The sequence below is a fragment of the Triticum urartu genome, chromosome 1, assembly GCF_003073215.2.
Source record: "Triticum urartu cultivar G1812 chromosome 1, Tu2.1, whole genome shotgun sequence".
Lineage (NCBI taxonomy): Eukaryota > Viridiplantae > Streptophyta > Magnoliopsida > Poales > Poaceae > Triticum > Triticum urartu.
In genome coordinates, this window is record NC_053022.1 from 257,489,423 (window position 1) to 257,506,341 (window position 16,919).

At 45.8% G+C, this 16,919-nt stretch overlaps 1 pseudogene; it reads right to left on the reverse strand.

Moving 5' to 3' along the window:
• Positions 1-6,588: 6,588 nt before the first annotated feature.
• LOC125532823 overlaps positions 6,589-16,919 on the reverse strand; it is a 43,411-nt pseudogene continuing 33,080 nt past the window's right edge.

The following is a 16,919-nucleotide window of genomic DNA, read 5'->3' on the forward strand; positions in this document are numbered from 1 at the left end:
TTTTGCTCTAATTTGTTTTTGCTCTGTTTTTCTTTTCCCTATCTTCTCCCATTATCCAATATAAGATTCAGGGGGAGAAATACATCTAAGGGGAGGAAATTTTCGAATTCATTGCATATATTTTATCTTTGGGGAGATGTCTATATCAATTAGAGTACCTAGTACTCACTCTCCACATGTCATCCCTATCTTGGTACTCTCGTGGTTTGCGGTTCTTGCTCTGTTTAGTAGATGTCTCTGTGTTATCTAACCTTGTTTATTCAGGTTCATCTCTTCCTAAGTCAGCTCATGACCACAAGGTAAGTATATGCATCACACTCATGTGCATGAAGATCTCTTGCTGATGTACATATTGTTTGCAAGAAGGACTCATGAACATTAAGGTACATTTCCTACATTCACATCATTTGCTCTGATGCATATAGCCAAGATACATGTAACTCATTGCTTCCTCTGTCATGCCTATGCATTCACATGCTCTTTCATTCCATACTTACATGATTGCATACATGTAGGGGGAGCCTATGCATGTTACATGTCCTTCCAAAGCTTTACTTGGTATTCTCTATATCCTTATCTAAAGCTTTGATATATGTTTTCATCAATTACCAAAAAGGAGGAGATTGAAAGCACAAGTGCTCCCTGGGTGATTTTGGAAATTAATGTCAACATATCTCTTGTTGGACTAATACTTTTATCTAGTATATTTCACATGAGTTCAATAATGGAGTGGCATGGAGAAGAGGATGTGGAACCCCTTCAAGATTCCAAGGACAGAAGATTGGCAAAAGCTCAAAAGCTCAAGACTCTTCATTTCATTTTAGTGATCCAAGATCACATTGAGTCCATAGGAAAGCCAATACTATTAAAAGGGGATGAGGTGTTGCTTAATGGCTTGCTTGCTCAAAATGCTTAGTGATATGCTCCAAAATCCCTCAACCACTTTCTCATATCCACATATGTCCCAAATCAAAAGTCAAACTCGGCCCCACTGATTTGATCTATCCGGCACCACCAAGTTCATTTGACACGGCCACTGCCAGAAACCCTAGTCAGTTCTGGCTCACCGATAGGGATCTCGGTCTCACCGAGATGGGATTGCAAACTCTCTGTTTCCCTTCGTAACATTTCGGTCTAACAGAAATGAGCGATCGGTCCCACCGAGTTTGCAATGCAAACTCTCTGTTTCCCTTTCGTAACGTTTCGGTCTCACCGAAATGAGCGATTCGATCCCACCAAGTTTGCCTGACCAACTCTCTGCTTGCCTATTACAGAAATCGGTCTTACCGATTTTATGTGATAGGTCTCACCGAGATTATGTTATGAACCCTAATGAAATCAGTCCCACCGAGTTGACATGTCGCTCCCATCGAAAAGCCTAACGTTCACATTTTGAATTGAATCAGTATGACTGAGTTTCATGATTCGGTCCCATCGAGTTTGGTGAATTGTGTGTGACGGTTAGATTTTGTGTGGAGGCTATATATACCCCTCCACCCACTCTTCATTCATGGAGAGAGCCATCAGAATATGCCTACACTTCCAACATTCATTTTCTGAGAGAGAACCACCTACTCATGTGTTTAGACCAAGATATTCCGTTCCAACCACAAGAATCTTGATCTCTAGCCTTCCCCAAGTTGCTTTCCACTCAAATCTTCTTTCCACCAATTCCAAATCTATGAGAGAGAGTTGAGTGTTGGGGAGACTATCATTTGAAGCACAAGAGCAAGGAGTTCATCATCAACACACCATCTATTACCTTTTGGAGAGTGGTGTCTCCTAGATTGGTTAGGTGCCACTTGGGAGCCTCCGTCAAGATTGTGGAGTTGAACCAAGGAGTTTGTAAGGGCAAGGAGATCGCCTACTTCGTGAAGATCTACCCGAGTGAGGCAAGTCCTTCGTGGGCGACGGCCATGGTGGGATAGACAAGGTTGCTTCTTCATGGACCCTTCGTGGGTGGAGCCCTCCGTGGACTCGCGCAACCATTACCCTTTGTGGGTTGAAGTCTCCATCAACGTGGATGTACTATAGCACCACCTATCGGAACCACAGAAAAAATCTTCATGTCTCCAATTGCGTTTGCATACTCCAATCCCATCCCTTTACATTCTTGCAAATTGCATGCTTTACTTTCCGCTTCTCATATACTCTTGCCATGCTTGCTTGAAATGTATTGTGAATGTTTAAACTTGTGCTAAAACTCCACCTTAACTTGAACAAATTAAAAACTGCTACTTTTCTTTGTTGAGGGTCTAATCACCCCCCTCTAGACCCCTCTTCTCGATCCTTTCACATGGAGATGGTGGAGAAACTATCTCTCACCACAAGACCACATCCACATCCTTACTACATCCAATGGTTCAGCAATAGCAGCAAGGTTAAGGTAACATGTACTGTTAGTGTGCATTTTAGTATCTCTACATATGCTGATTATGTTGATTGTGATGTGGTACCCATGCAAGCATGTTCCTTATTACTTGGTAGACCATGGCAATTTGATAAAAATTCTATACACCATGGTAGAAACAATCAGTATACTCTTGTTCATAAGGATAAACATATTACTTTGCTTCCTATGACTCTTGATTCCATTTTGAAAGATGATTTAATAAAGATAATAAATCAAAACAGGAGAAAAACAAGAGTGAAAATCAAATTGTGGCAAAAGAATTTTAGCAACAAATGAAGCCTAATAATAAACCATCTAGTGTTGCTTCTGAAATTAAATTGAAAAGTGCATGTTTACTTGCCACCCAATCTGATATTGATGATCTAGATTTCAGCAAATCTGTTTGCTATGCTTTTGTGTGCAAAGAGGCATTATTTTCATTCGAGGACGTGCCTTCCTCTTTGCCTCCTGCTGTCACTAACATTTTGCAGGAGTTTGCTTACGTCTTTCCACAAGACGTGCCACCGGGATTATCACCTATTCGTGGGATTGAGCATCAGATTGACTTAATTCCCGGTGCTTCGCTGCCAAACCGTGCGCCATACCATACCAATCCAGAGGAGACGAAGGAGATTATGCCTCAAGTACAGGAGTTGCTCGACAAAGGTTATATACGCGAATCTCTTAGTCCTTGTGATGTTCCTATTATACTAGTGCCAAAAAACGATGGTACGTCGCGTATGTGTGTTGATTGTAGAGGCATTAATAATATTACTTTCGTTATCGTCATCCTATTCCTAGGCTAGATGGTATGCTTGATGAATTGAGTGGCTCTACAATATTCTCCAAAGTTGATTTGCGTAGTGGATACCATCAAATTCGTATGAAATTGGGAGATGAATGGAAAACAGCATTTAAAACTAAGTTTGGTTTATATGAGTGGTTAGTCGTGCCTTTTGGGTTAACTAATGCACCTAGTACTTTCATGAGATTAATGAACGAAGTTTTACGTGCTTTCATTGGACGATTTGTGGTAGTTTATTTTGATGATATACTGATTTATAGCAAATCTTTGGAAGAGCATTTGGAACACTTATGTGTTGTTTTTATTGCTCTACGTGATGCACGTTTGTTTGGTAACCTTGGTAAGTGCACCTTTTTCACCGACCGAGTATCTTTTCTTGGCTATGTTGTTACTCCACATGAATTGAAGTTGATAAAGCCAAGATTGAAGCTATCGAGAGTTGCCCGCAGCCCAAATGGTCACACAAGTGCGGAGTTTTCTTGGACTTGCTAGATTCTATAGGCGTTTTGTGAGAGATTTCAGCACCATTACTGCACCTCTCAATGAGCTTACAAAGAAGGATGTGCCTTTTGTTTGGGGTACCGCACAGGAAGAAGCCTTCACAATATTGAAAGATAAGTTGACACATGCTCCTTTACTCCAACTTCCTGATTTTAATAAGACTTTTGAGCTTGAATTTGATGCTAGTGGAAGTGGATTAAGAGGTCTTATTACTAGATGGTAAACCTGTTGCATACTTTTCTGAAAAACTGAGTGGGCCTAGTCTGAATTACTCTACTTATGATAAGGAATTATATGTTCTTGTTCGGACTTTGGAAACATGGCAACATTATTTATGGCCCAAAGAATTTGTTATTCATTCTGATCATGAATCTTTGAAACATATTAAAAGTCAAGCAAAACTGAACCGTAGACATGCTAAATCGGTTGAATTCATTGAGCCTTTCCCTTACGTCATTAAACACAAGAAGGGTAAATAAAATGTTATTGCTGATGCATTGTCTCGTTGTTATACTATGCTTTCACAACTTGACCTCAAAATATTTGGTTTGAAGACCATCAAAGATCAATATGTGCATGATCCTGAATTTCAAGATGTATTGCAGAATTGTAAAGAGGGAGAACATGGAACAAGTTCATCGTTGATGATGGATTTATGTTCCGTGCTAACAAGCTATGCATTCCAGCTAGCTCTGTTTGTCGTTTGTTGTTGTAGGAGGCGCATGGAGGAGGATTAATGTGACACTTTGGCGTGAAGAAGATGGAGGATGTACTTGCTACACATTTCTTTTGGCCAAAGATGAGACAGGATGTTGAGCGTTTTGTTGCTCGCTGCACTACATGTCAAAAAGTTAAGTCACGACTCAATCCTCATGGTTTATATATGCCTTTGCCTGTACCTAGTGTTCCTTGGGAGGATATATCTATGGACTTTGTTTTATCTTTACCTCGAATAAAGAAGGGGAGGGATAGCATATTTTTTGTCGTGGATAGGTTTTCGAAAATGGCACACTTCATACCATGTCATAAAAGCGATGATGTTGCTAGTGTTGCTGATTTATTCTTCCATGAAATTATTCGCTTGCATGGTGTGCCAAATACTATTGTTTTAGATCGTGATACTAAATTTTTTAGCCACTTTTGGAGATGTTTATGGGCTAAGTTGTAGACTAAACTGCTTTTTCGTACTACTTGTCATCCCCAAACTAATGGACAAACTGAAGTAGTCAATAGAACATTGTCTACTATGCTAAGGGTTGTTTTGAAGAATAACAAGAAAATGTGGAAATGCTTGCCTCATATTGAATTTTCTTATAATCGTGAGTTGCATTCTACTACTAAGATGTGCCCTTTTGAAATTGTGTATGGTTTCCTACCTCGTGCACCTATTGATTTGTTGCCTCTTCCATCTTTGGAGAAGGTTAATTTTGATGCTAAAGAACGTGCTGAACTGATCTTAAAAATGTATGACTTAACTAAGGAAAATATTGAGCGTATGAATGCTAAATATAAACTTGCTGGAGATAAGGGTAGAAAACATGTTGTGTTTGCACCTGGAGATCTTGTTTGGTTACATTTGTGTAAGGATAGATTTCCTAATTTCCGCAAATCAAAGTTAATGCCACGTGTTGATGGTCCTTTTAAGGTGTTAGAGAAAATAAATGATAATGCATATGAACTTGAGATGCTTGCAGATTTTGGGGTTAGTCCCACTTTTAACATTGCAGTTTTGAAGACTTATTTGGGTGAGGAAGATGAGCTTCCGTCGAAGACGACTTCATTTCAAGAAGGGGAGGATGATGAGGACATCAATACCATTGTTACACCCACAACCCCTGCTGCTATACATACTGGACCAATTGCTAGAGCTCGCGCACGCCAATTGAATTACCAGGTACTTTCGTTTCTTGGTAAAGATTCCAATGTTCATGAGAACATGATGCTGCCTAAATTGGATACATTTGTTTTGCTTACAAATGAAGGGCCTAGCTTGGATAAGAAAGATGAACCTTGGAGAAAGCTCAAGCATGGAGATGGTGGCATACGCAAGGGGAACAAGAATGAAGTTTCAAGTGATGATTTCAGGACTTTGAAGCCACCATAATGAGTGCATGAAGGCTTAGACGAAATATACAAGATGCCACTTCCTAAATTTCATCCAGAGACTATTATAGATGTTGCGTCGCCTTATTATTGGACCAGGCCCTTGTAATTTCGAAATACTTGAGTATAGGCTATTTTTAGAGTCCGTATGTGTGGGGAAACAAGAGATAGGGTTGGTTTCGGACCCCTCCTCCAAGGGCCACAAAATTCTCCCCTCTTCCTCCATATATACAGCCCTTAGCGCACCGTTTAGACTTTGGGTTTTGTTTAGATTAAAAGTTCGCCATAGCTGCAACTTCGTGTACTTCGTTTGTGTTCAACGACCAGACCAAAAGACATCACAGAACCCCACTTGATCAATAAATCTTTCCTATTTTATTCACAATTTCCAGATTGCAATTTCAGTTTCTTGCTTGTTCTTCGATTGGTTGTAGGAAATAGACCCTCGTGGGCAGGTTGATCATGCTCCGGCGTGGTCAATAACCTCTCGGAGTTGGTTTAGGGATTGCTAAGGCGCGACGTCCTCATATGTTTGTAGTCGGATCGTCAAAGTCTACTCCACCATAAACGATAGCCACCATCTCATCAAAAGACGGGACACCTTTGCCTCTATCATGAGGAAAGTATCGTCCCCCCCCCCCGAAATCCTCTGTAATGGGCCAATTCCCCCCTCAACTCTAATACGAGATCAATAAACCCCTTAAATCTCTAAAACCGTATCAATTCCCCCTAAGGTGGTTTCAGACTTGATTTTAGTGGGGTTTTTGCGGGGAATTTTTAAGTGATTTTAAGTGGTTTTGACCCATACTGTGCATTTCTCTGGGTTGACCATGCACTTTCTGTCACCTTCTTGGTCTCCTGAAGATGACCGCTTTAGTGCGCCCAACTCGCCTCCGTGGCCGGCATGCTCACCAGGCTACAGCTGAAGTACTCCCGCTTCATGCTTATGACGACGCCGGTACCTTCCAGGGAAGCCGTCTGCCGCCGTGCTGCTGCTCAGGTCCAGCCGCCCATGCGGGAACCGCTCTGTGTGCCTCGCACCTCTTGGACTCGCTTCCCACTTGGCCGCCACTGGAGATGAGATGCATTAGCACCACCGACGCACGCATCCAGCCGCCCGCAATCACGCTCTGTTGCGCCATGCCCGCATCCTCTTCCTCGAGGCGAGTGGTGGCGGTGTTCGAGGCGGCGGTCACGCAGGCGTCGTTCCTGATGAGCGTCTCCAACGTGTCGGGGCTGCTGGACGGTGGCGGCGGCGAGATCTCGTTGGCTCTGAGCTTTGTCGTAGGTTGTTGCGGCGGAGACAGCTTGGGGCCCCGGTGCTGACCGCGTTTCTCGCCGGTCTGGGTGGCCGTGTCCGCCCCGACGCCACTGTGCGCGATACCCACCCGGTATTGGCCGAGGTCGAGGGAGCTCCAGTTCTTGCGCCATCGTGGGCCCTGCTAATGGCCGTTGTGGGCCCTACTAATGGCCGATGTGGGCATCTTCTTCTCATTCTCGCCCTGGCATCTACAGGTGGAGGGGACGAGGATGAGCCGACGGAGGCGTCGGACGGGTAGGCCGGCGTGGGGAGGAGGTGGAGAAACTCTAAGCCCTTGAGCACGTACGTGGCGCCGTTGGCGGAGTGCACGGGGTCGTCAGCGGTGAGGTTGTGCCAGATGTAGACACTACAAAAAAAGACACATCCGTGACATTTTGGGCCGAACGAATTTTTTTTCTGTCATACATATGGCACTTCTATGACGATAATTGTGACAAAACCCGGTATCATCATAGATGTGGTGGGCTCCTACTTCTATGACAAAAAATCATGACAGAAAATGGGCTTTTCATCCCGGGCGGGCCGGAGACGCAGCTGCATGACATTCTTTGGGTCGTCCATAACAGAAAAAACCATGGTAGAAGCGAGGGGGAGGAAAATTTCGGGGAGTTCCCGGTTACGGTGGGAGGTTGGGGGCCGAGCGATGCGCGTTTCTCTCGTACACGTACGCGCGTGTGTGCGAGGCATTGGCTCTAACTGAACCCGAGCGAGGCGTTGGGCTCTAATTGAACCCGAGCAATTGCACTGCAGGCTATGCGTTACTGAACCCAAGCGATCAATCGATGGCTGTTAACTGAACCCGATCGAGCGATTCCTTCGCTACTGCTGCTAACTGAAGCCGATCGATGCTGCCTCTGGGATGAACAATGAGCGTTGCAGGGGGGTTTGGATGAACAGTGAGCGGTGGCGTTGCCTCTAGATGAACAGGACCCCGTGGTGTGGTGGAGGGCTGGATGAACAGTAGACGGTGGAGGAGTGCTCGTGGAGGGGTGGTTGAACAAGACCCCGTGGTGTGGAGGGCTGGATGAACAGTAGACGGTGGAGGGGTGGTTGAACAGTAGCCGGTGGAGTAGCGCGCGGTGGAGGATGGATGAACAGGAGCCCGTGGAGGCTGGAGGAGGTCGACGGTAGCCCGTGGAGGCTGGAGGAGGTCGACGGTGGAGATGAACAGTATCCCGTGGAGTCCCGTTTTGCGGTACGCCACACCCTTCCCGATGAACAGGACCCCCGTTTCGACCGTAGCGCTCCAACACAAGTCCGTTTCGTCCGTTTTGTGGTACGCCACACCCCTCCCGATCAACAGGACCCCCGTTTCGACCGTAGGAGGTCCGTTTCCTTCGTTTTGCGGTATGCCAGACCCCTCCCGATCAACAGGACCCCGTTCCGAATGTAGGAGGTCTGTTTCCTCCGTTGTGCGGTACGCCAGGCCTCGTTTCCATCGCATGTTCCGTCCAAGCCCTCCCGATGAACACGACCACACATTCCGTTCCGACCCAGCTGGTTGGCTCCCACGCATTCCGTTGCCTCCTGATGAACACGACGCATTCCGTTGCCTCCCCATGAACACGATGCATTCCGTTGCCTCCCCATGAACACGACGACGACGCTGTTTCTCCGTTCTGACCCAGCCATGTACACGAGCCCTGGCCGTACATATGCGCGAGTAGGCATTCGAGACCCCGCCCGTATGTACACATACGTGGCCGTATTTTCTTTCTTGCACCCTGGCCGCTGTACGTACGTGTACATGCTACGTGTGCGCCTCTACTACGACACGTACGCACCTCTACTATGACACGTGTGCGCCTCTACATCCACCAGTATATATGTACGTACACGTTCGCGACCAGAATGACAATGCTACGTATGCTTCGACCAGGTGGGTCCCGACTGTCAGGCACTTCCTTGCATGCGAAGATGTAGCTGGTGGGTCCCAGCAGTCAGGGGGGCGAATCGTTTTGTTTTTTTGCCCGGACGCACTTCCTTGCGTGTGAAGGTGTAGCTGGTGGGTCCCAGCAGTCAGGGGGGAAACGTTTTTTCGCGAAATACGATGGCCCGTCCGGTGGGTCCCCGCTGTCAGGTGGAGGAATAATTATTTTGCGCGTAATAAGGAGGCACTTCCTTGCTGCGGCCGTGGACCCAGCTGTCAGCGTCTCCATGCACAGTACTCTTCCGATGGAAGTAGGTCGTTGACCACGTTGACCACATTGACCACGCCGCGCCGAGAGCACCACGGCGGTGGACGACGGCGAGGCCTAGGAAGGGGACGATACAAAGGCAGGGAAGACTCGGCAGTTGTTTCCCACGCGGAGGGGAGTACGACTATACGAGGGTTTACTGGTTCGTCTGCCGTCGCCGGAGAATAACAGCAGGTGTGGGTGAGTAGAGGGATGGCTAGGCTAGCGATGGGAGTACGGTGGGGCGGTGAGGCCTGCGCGGCAGCACAGCCGGCCGCGGGGAGGAGGAAGCAGGCAGTCCCACCGGCGCTTGTTTGAGCGGCTAGAGCAGGAAGAGCAGAGATTGAAGAAGCACGACGACCGTTCGATGGACATCCAAGAGTCATTGCTTGTGCGTCAACCTTTTTTTAGGAAAGCCTCAAATCTGTGGAAAACAGCATACAGCCCATCTGCCATTATTTCTAATAATTTACAGCCCATTTGCTAATTCTTAAGGTTTTTTGGAGCCCATATTCTTTTTGTTAGCATTACAGCCCATATTGTGGCCACTGTTAAAAAAATATACGAAATTTTGCATATTTCGGTGCGGTACGAACTGTTTTTAGTCCCGAAATTTCGACTCACATTCAAACTGATTTTAAAAATAAATGTATATCAATATAAAATCCAACAAATTCTCCACGCATAAAAAATAATGTAATTTAAAATCTTGAAATGAAAAAAAGATATTTGAAACTAATTGCCGGTTTGATGTGTTTTAAAAATGTACAGCCCATTTCTCATTACTGATGGCCCATTTTCTCGGCCAGCCGAATGAAAGCTCTCCTCGTCTTGAAAGATTTTCAGCCCAACAGGCCTGACAAAGCGACTTACTTGGCAAATCACAAAAAAACTAGTTTGTGGCTGTGGACCCAGCTGTCAGCCTCTCCACGTACAGCACTCTTCCGATGGAAGTCGTTCCTTGACCATGTTGACCACGCCGCGTGGAGAGCACCACGGCGGTGGACGACGGCGAGGCCTATGGAAGGGGACGACGTGGAGCCGGGGAAGACGCGGCAGTGGAAGCCCGCACGGAGAGGAGTACGAGGGTTCACTGGTTCGGCTGCGGTGTGAGGCTGTCGTCGCCACAGGGCCTGGCCAGTGGTGGGAATAGTAGGGGGCGATGAGGCCTCCACGGCAGCACAGCCGGCCACGCGAGGCAGGAGCATGCGGCACGACCGGCGCTGCTTTGGGTGGCTGGAGCAAGAAGACCAGAGGTTGAAGAAGCACTACGGCCGTTGGATGGACATCGTACGGTCACTGGAGCTAGAATCGTTCATATTGACTAAGTTGACAAAGCCCTTCGTCCCCGTCAACTTAGTAGGCCCACAAGTCAGCCTCCCACCAAGGTGGGTCCTAGGTAGCCGGGGGAGTGTTCATTTTTTTGTGCGTAATAAGGAGTCACTTCCGGTGGGTCCGAGCTGACAGCGAGGGGAACGTGTTTTCACGAAATACGGTGGCCCATCAGGTGGGTCACAGCAGTCAGGGGCAAATGTTTTTTCGCAAAATACAGTGGCTCGTCCAGTGGGTCCCTGCTATCAGTTGGAGGAATCATTATTTTCCGTGTAATAAGGAGGCACTTACTTGCTGCGGCCGTGGACCCAGCTGAGACTCTCCACGTACAATATACTTCCGATGGAAGTCGTTCCTTGACCACGTTGACCTCGCCGCGTTCCGTTGCATGCATCCGTCCATGGGCGTGGTGCGTCCCCACTGTCAGCCTCTCACGTACAGTCATCTTCCAATGACTCCCGGTTGTTGACCACATTGACCACACCGTGCCGAGCGCACCCAGACTAGAACGACCCGGAGATGGGGAAGACGGGGCAGTGGAGTCGCAGATGGAGAGGAGTGGGAAACTTCACTGGTTCGGGTGCGTGGTAGCACAGCTACGGTGCCGCCCACAGGAGACAGGAGCAAGAACAGAGGTTGAAGAAGGAGCACGGCTGTTGGACTAACATCCAACGGTCCAGCTGCTAGAATCATTTGTTGATTAAGTTGACAAAGCCGTGCGTACACGTCCGCTTAGTAGGCCCACAAGTCAGTCACCAAATCTGACGGGTCCCAGCTGTCAACGGGATGAATAATTTTTTTCGCAAAACAAGGGGGCACTTCCTTCCGTGCGAAGATACAGCTGGTGGGTCCCAGCTGTCAGGTGGAGGAAACATTTTTTTTAGCTTAATAAGAAGGAACTTTCCTTGCGTGAGACCATGGACCTCGTGGGTCCCAGCCGTCAGGCTCTCCACATACAGTCCTCTTCCGATGACTCTCGTTTGTTGACCACGCCGCACAGAACGCAGCGAGGCGGTGGACGACGGCGAGGCCCCGGACGGGAACGACTCGGAGATGGGAAAATGCGGCAGTGGAGTCGCGGATTGAGAGGAGGAGAAGGGTTTTAACTGGTTCTATTGCGGCGTGGGGTTGTAGTCTGTGGAGAATAACAGGAGGTGTCGAGGGGTGGAGGGATAGCCTGGCCGGCGGTGGGGTAGCGCTTCGCAGCGATGCGTGCTAAGCAGAGCCGCTAGCCGCCGGAGGCCGGACCAGGTGGTCCCGGCGATGCTGGAGGAATAAGACGAGAGATTGAAGGTGCATGCCGACCATTGGATATAAATCCAATGGCTGTGGATGACACAATCATTTGTTGACCAAGTTGACAACGCCCTGCGTAGGCTTCGACCTATTGGCCCACATGTCAGCCTGCAAAAATGTGGCATATATTTAACCCATGTTTTCTAGAATGTATAGTCCATTTGTTGGGCTGGGTGAACAAATAATTTCGCGTCAATCAGGCCCGTTTATATTTTCTAAGAAATCCCAGCCCATTTGCACTTCCTTGAAATACACGTATTAGGTGGGCTCGTTATATATATAATGTTATGTTAGAAGGAGCAATTAATATCAAAGAATAAACCGGAGAGGCACATTTTTATATATATAATTAAGAAATTAGCAAGTTATTGCTCAAAATAAAAATGAGCGCGTTATTATTAAATTGGTCCTTAAAATCTTCGCAAGCTTTTGTACGCAATCACCAGGATTTTCCTTGCCCGTGAGTCAAAAACAACCAGGATTTTCCTTGCCAACTTCCGTTAAACATTTACTTTTATAAGTTAATAACACGTGGGATGTTTTTATAATGTATATATAAGTCTCTATAAAATATACGATAATAGTAATAATATAAATCTTTCCCTAATAATAAAGCACAGATTGACTCTTTGGGTTCACCGTCACAATACGCTTCTTTTCGTGAATTTACGCTTTCAGTTTTTTTCCATTAGTTTTGATTGACAGTCCGTCCAATTGCTGTGAGGCGGTACTAAAAATTTTGTCCATCCAATTGGTCCACGTCCACATTCTGTTATTGGGCCTGCACGCATGTTTCAGCCTGCATGCACGCTTCTGTATTTGTACCTTACCTGATTTTCACACATGTACTCGGAGTAATCCCACCTCGATTGCTTACATGAAAGTCTACCAGTTTATATACCTAGGAAAATTGCATATCAACAACGAGCCTCTTGAATCAACAAACATAGAATGAGAACGAAGGGAAATTGTACAACAAAACGGCAGTCCGGCGGAGGCGCAGCGCGCAGATGCCTACGACGCAGCCTGTTCCACACGCTGGCCACCTCTACACCACGCACGACATGGACACGAGCGCGGCGGCAGGGTGGCTTGAGGCTCTTGGTGGACCAGATCCAGCGAGGGGAAGGTCAGATCCGTCGGCTTGGAGAGGGAGGTGTGGAGGAGCACGCGGGACAGAGGGCGGAGGAGGATGGAGGCAGAATGCCGAGGTCGGGCTGTGGACTCGGAGGGGAGGAGCCACAGAGAGGCCCGGGAGCCACCACGACAGCCACAAGAGAGAGATGGGCCTGGCCATGCTCGACGGTCGTCAGCCGACTTCATGTTTCTCTGCTGATGATCCCTGACCACCTGCTGCCCAGGGTCGGCTACTGTTATCTCAGTTTGCTTGGTAGTTTCATTCTTGCTTAAGATTAGACCTAGCTGTGTAGATGCAGATGGACATTGGAAGTACAGTGTTGGCACTGCCGACTTGGATAAAAATATTTTTGTATGCACTCCGAGTGGGTCAGTCTATATACACTTAAATTTTCACATTCAGTTTCCTTTAGTTAGACGACAGCAAGGAGATAATGCACTCCTTTTTTCTGAAAAAATATCATAAGGGACATCTTTTGGAAGAATGACGAGCCATGTTGGCCGTAGTTGGAGTGAAAGAATTACAACTTTGTTGTGCCAAATAATCAAATATAGCACTAGTTCAGAAAAAAACCGAAACCATGAGAAATGTTGTTGTTGGATGTCAGTGCACATCATATATCCTCTTGGCCATGCCGGTCATAACAGCAACAACTTTCTTCAGGCTGGTGATGCTCATATTGTCAATCATTCTCACTGTGGTGCCTGAGACAAAAACTCCTAAGGCGGTTTGGTAATTTATGATGTTATTACATCGAAGCACATATAATGACAGACCCGGTAAAGAAGAATAGAATGTAAGTGTGTGCCATATTTTTTTCCCGTTGCAATGCACGGGCCCTTTTGCTAGTATATATAATGTGGTTAGAAGGGAAAACATAAATTGGACACAGCATTACTTTTATAAGAGACCTGCGTTTTATACCCCACAGTAGGCATACTAACAAGTTCACACACAATACAACAGAAAAGGTAAACATTCATATCAAACTCTGGTTCACAGGACACGTTCATATTCATAGCCAACATTCACTATCAACAACTCAAAAGATTCATATATACACAAGCTCAGCATATCTATGCATCTAAATGATTGATAGATCACATGACAATATTCATACATAATTCACAAAAAGATTCATATATACACATGTTCAGTATGTTTATGCATCCAAATGATTGAGATCACAGCCAATATGATCCATGGACGAACTTTAATTACCTAGGGTACATACTGGTAAATGGTGTTCAATCAGAGGTACTTCTTGCTAAAATTAGTTCTTGTACGAGTAAACTTTCGAGTACATAAGAGGCAGCACAGACAATCTGAACTTTGCTTGTAGGTTTATCCTCAAATAGTGGCCTCGTGCCGAGGGAGGTTTGAACAACTTGGCCACTACTTTCATCCAAGTAGTTTACTGGCTCATCTTGGTCCTGTATCTCTTCTACATTGCAGACGAGAAAGGAGGTGGTTGAGAAAATGAACCACCCAAATTTTTTGTGCAGTTCAACTGAAATGGAGCATCCTTGGCGTGCAGACTGATTAAGTGCCAGATGAATATACGCGTCAACCAACTTGTCTGGAATCTTTAGACTCCATGCCATATAGTTCGCTACCATATGTGCCGATAACCAAAAGGCACAACTTGGGACCAAAGACTGGACTGTGTTTTTCTGGGCTATGCACCAAGCAATATTTTTGGCGTTCACTCTCCTAATACTTGGAGTTTGACAATTGGTTGACGCCGGTTGATACTCGAATGAATATAGGCACTTCTTGTCAACATCGATGCTTGTCTGAGTGAACTTTGGAGTACATAGCAGCAGCAGAAGTACCTGTCCATCTGATCATTTTGTGCAGTTCTACTAAAATCACCCGATGTAATGATTTGTGTGCGAGTTCAGGCTCCAAATTACTCCTTTATGAAATCGGCAAACAGTAGCACAATACCAAATTACCAATACATATGACAGGCACAATAATCAGGATAAAGACCAGTACCAACCTGTGTGAGGATCGTCTCACATGTAAGGTAGTCGTTACTGGAGCCCTTGAATGGCCTCGACTGAGGCCTCAGGCTTCAGCAAGATCGCCTTGGCACTGTTTATTCTTCTTCCTCTTCCTCTTCATGCTCTGTTTCTCTTTCTCCTCACCAGTTTGTGAAACCAAGTACATGATTGGCCTTCTAATTCAGAATTGGTTTTGTCAGTGAGGGAGTACAAGTGCACTAGTAAAAAACAGCATTATTTTCTCATGGCAGTCAGAAAATAGAGATGAACACATGCATTAAATATCATTCTTACCTAAAGGAAGGTTATGGCGCAAATGTGGATGATGAGGATTGGAACACAGATCTCCCTTTGTGCAGTTCCACCAAAATGAACCAACTATTCCATTCCGACATTTCAGTTAAATAGCACAAAAGTCACTTCTTTTAAGAAGAGTTTTGTGAAGTGCATCAAAAGGTCACAACAGCAACCAGGTGAATTGGATATCCCTGTTTGCACAAAAAGGCACATACGAAACAGTCAGAGTCTCAAACAATTACAGGCAAAAAACATTTGACTAAACTTGTCATGGCTTATAACAGTGGCATGGCTTCATTTTTACCAGGGACATTAGATTAAGAACAGTGGGTGCACCAGCAGTCCAACACCATGTACGTAAACAGGGGAATAAAGTGGTGATTCATAGTTTGTTGCCCCGAGAAACAAACATCCAAGAAACATATCTGGGTTGGTCCCATTTTTGTTCACTCTAGCCACCTACTCCTATGTCTGGATAGCAAATCTAGTCCTGGCCATACCACTGTGTACAGCGTTACCCCTATATTTCCCTTTTCCACCAAGAGACTGAATGGATGACCAGTCTGTACTACTTTCACCCCCTTTCCTTCCTGTTTGTACCAAGTCTGATGTACATACTAAATTCCCCCACCCGCACTTTATTTCTTGTTTGAACCAAGTACTACAAGATTCGACTCCATGAATTAGCTTTACCTCTAACAATAGAAGAAAAAAATATGTGATGTTGGACCATCCGATCGAGAGGGGCTGAGAGGTAGAAAATGATGCACATGTAGCGACGTAGCGAGCTGGGGAAGTAGAGCTAAGGCGGTTTCGAACGAAGATATACCTGAAGGTCGTCGGGATGTGGACAGGTGGGTGGAGGGAGGCTGATGTCTACTACACAACCTTCTTCTTGTAGACATTGTTGGGCCTCCAAGTGCAGAGGTTTGTAGGACAGTAGCAAATTTCCCTCAAGTGGATGACCTAAGGTTTATCAATCCGTGGGAGGCGTAGGATGAAGATGGTCTCTCTCAAGCAACCCTGCAAACAAATAACAGAGAGTCTCTTGTGTCCCCAACACACCCAATACAATGGTAAATTGTATAGGTGCACTAGTTCGGTGAAGAGATGGTGAAACAAGTGGTATATGGATAGTAGATAAAGGTATTCGTAATCTGAAATTATAAAAACAGCAAGGTAACTAATGATAAAAGTGAGTGTAAACGGTATTGCAATGCTAGGAAACAAGGCCTAGGGTTCATACTTTCACTAGTGCAAGTCCTCTCAACAATAATAACATAATTGGATCATATAACTATCCCTCAACATGCAACAAAGAGTCACTCCAAAGTCATTAATAGCGGAGAACGAACGAAGAGATTATGGTAGGGTACGAAACCACCTTAAAGTTATTCTTTCCAATCAATCCGTTGGGCTATTCCTATATGTGTCACAAACAGCCCTAGAGTTCGTACTAGAATAACACCTTAAGGCACAAATCAACCAAAACCCTGATGTCACCTAGATACTCCAATGTCACCTCAAGTATCCGTGGGTATGATTATA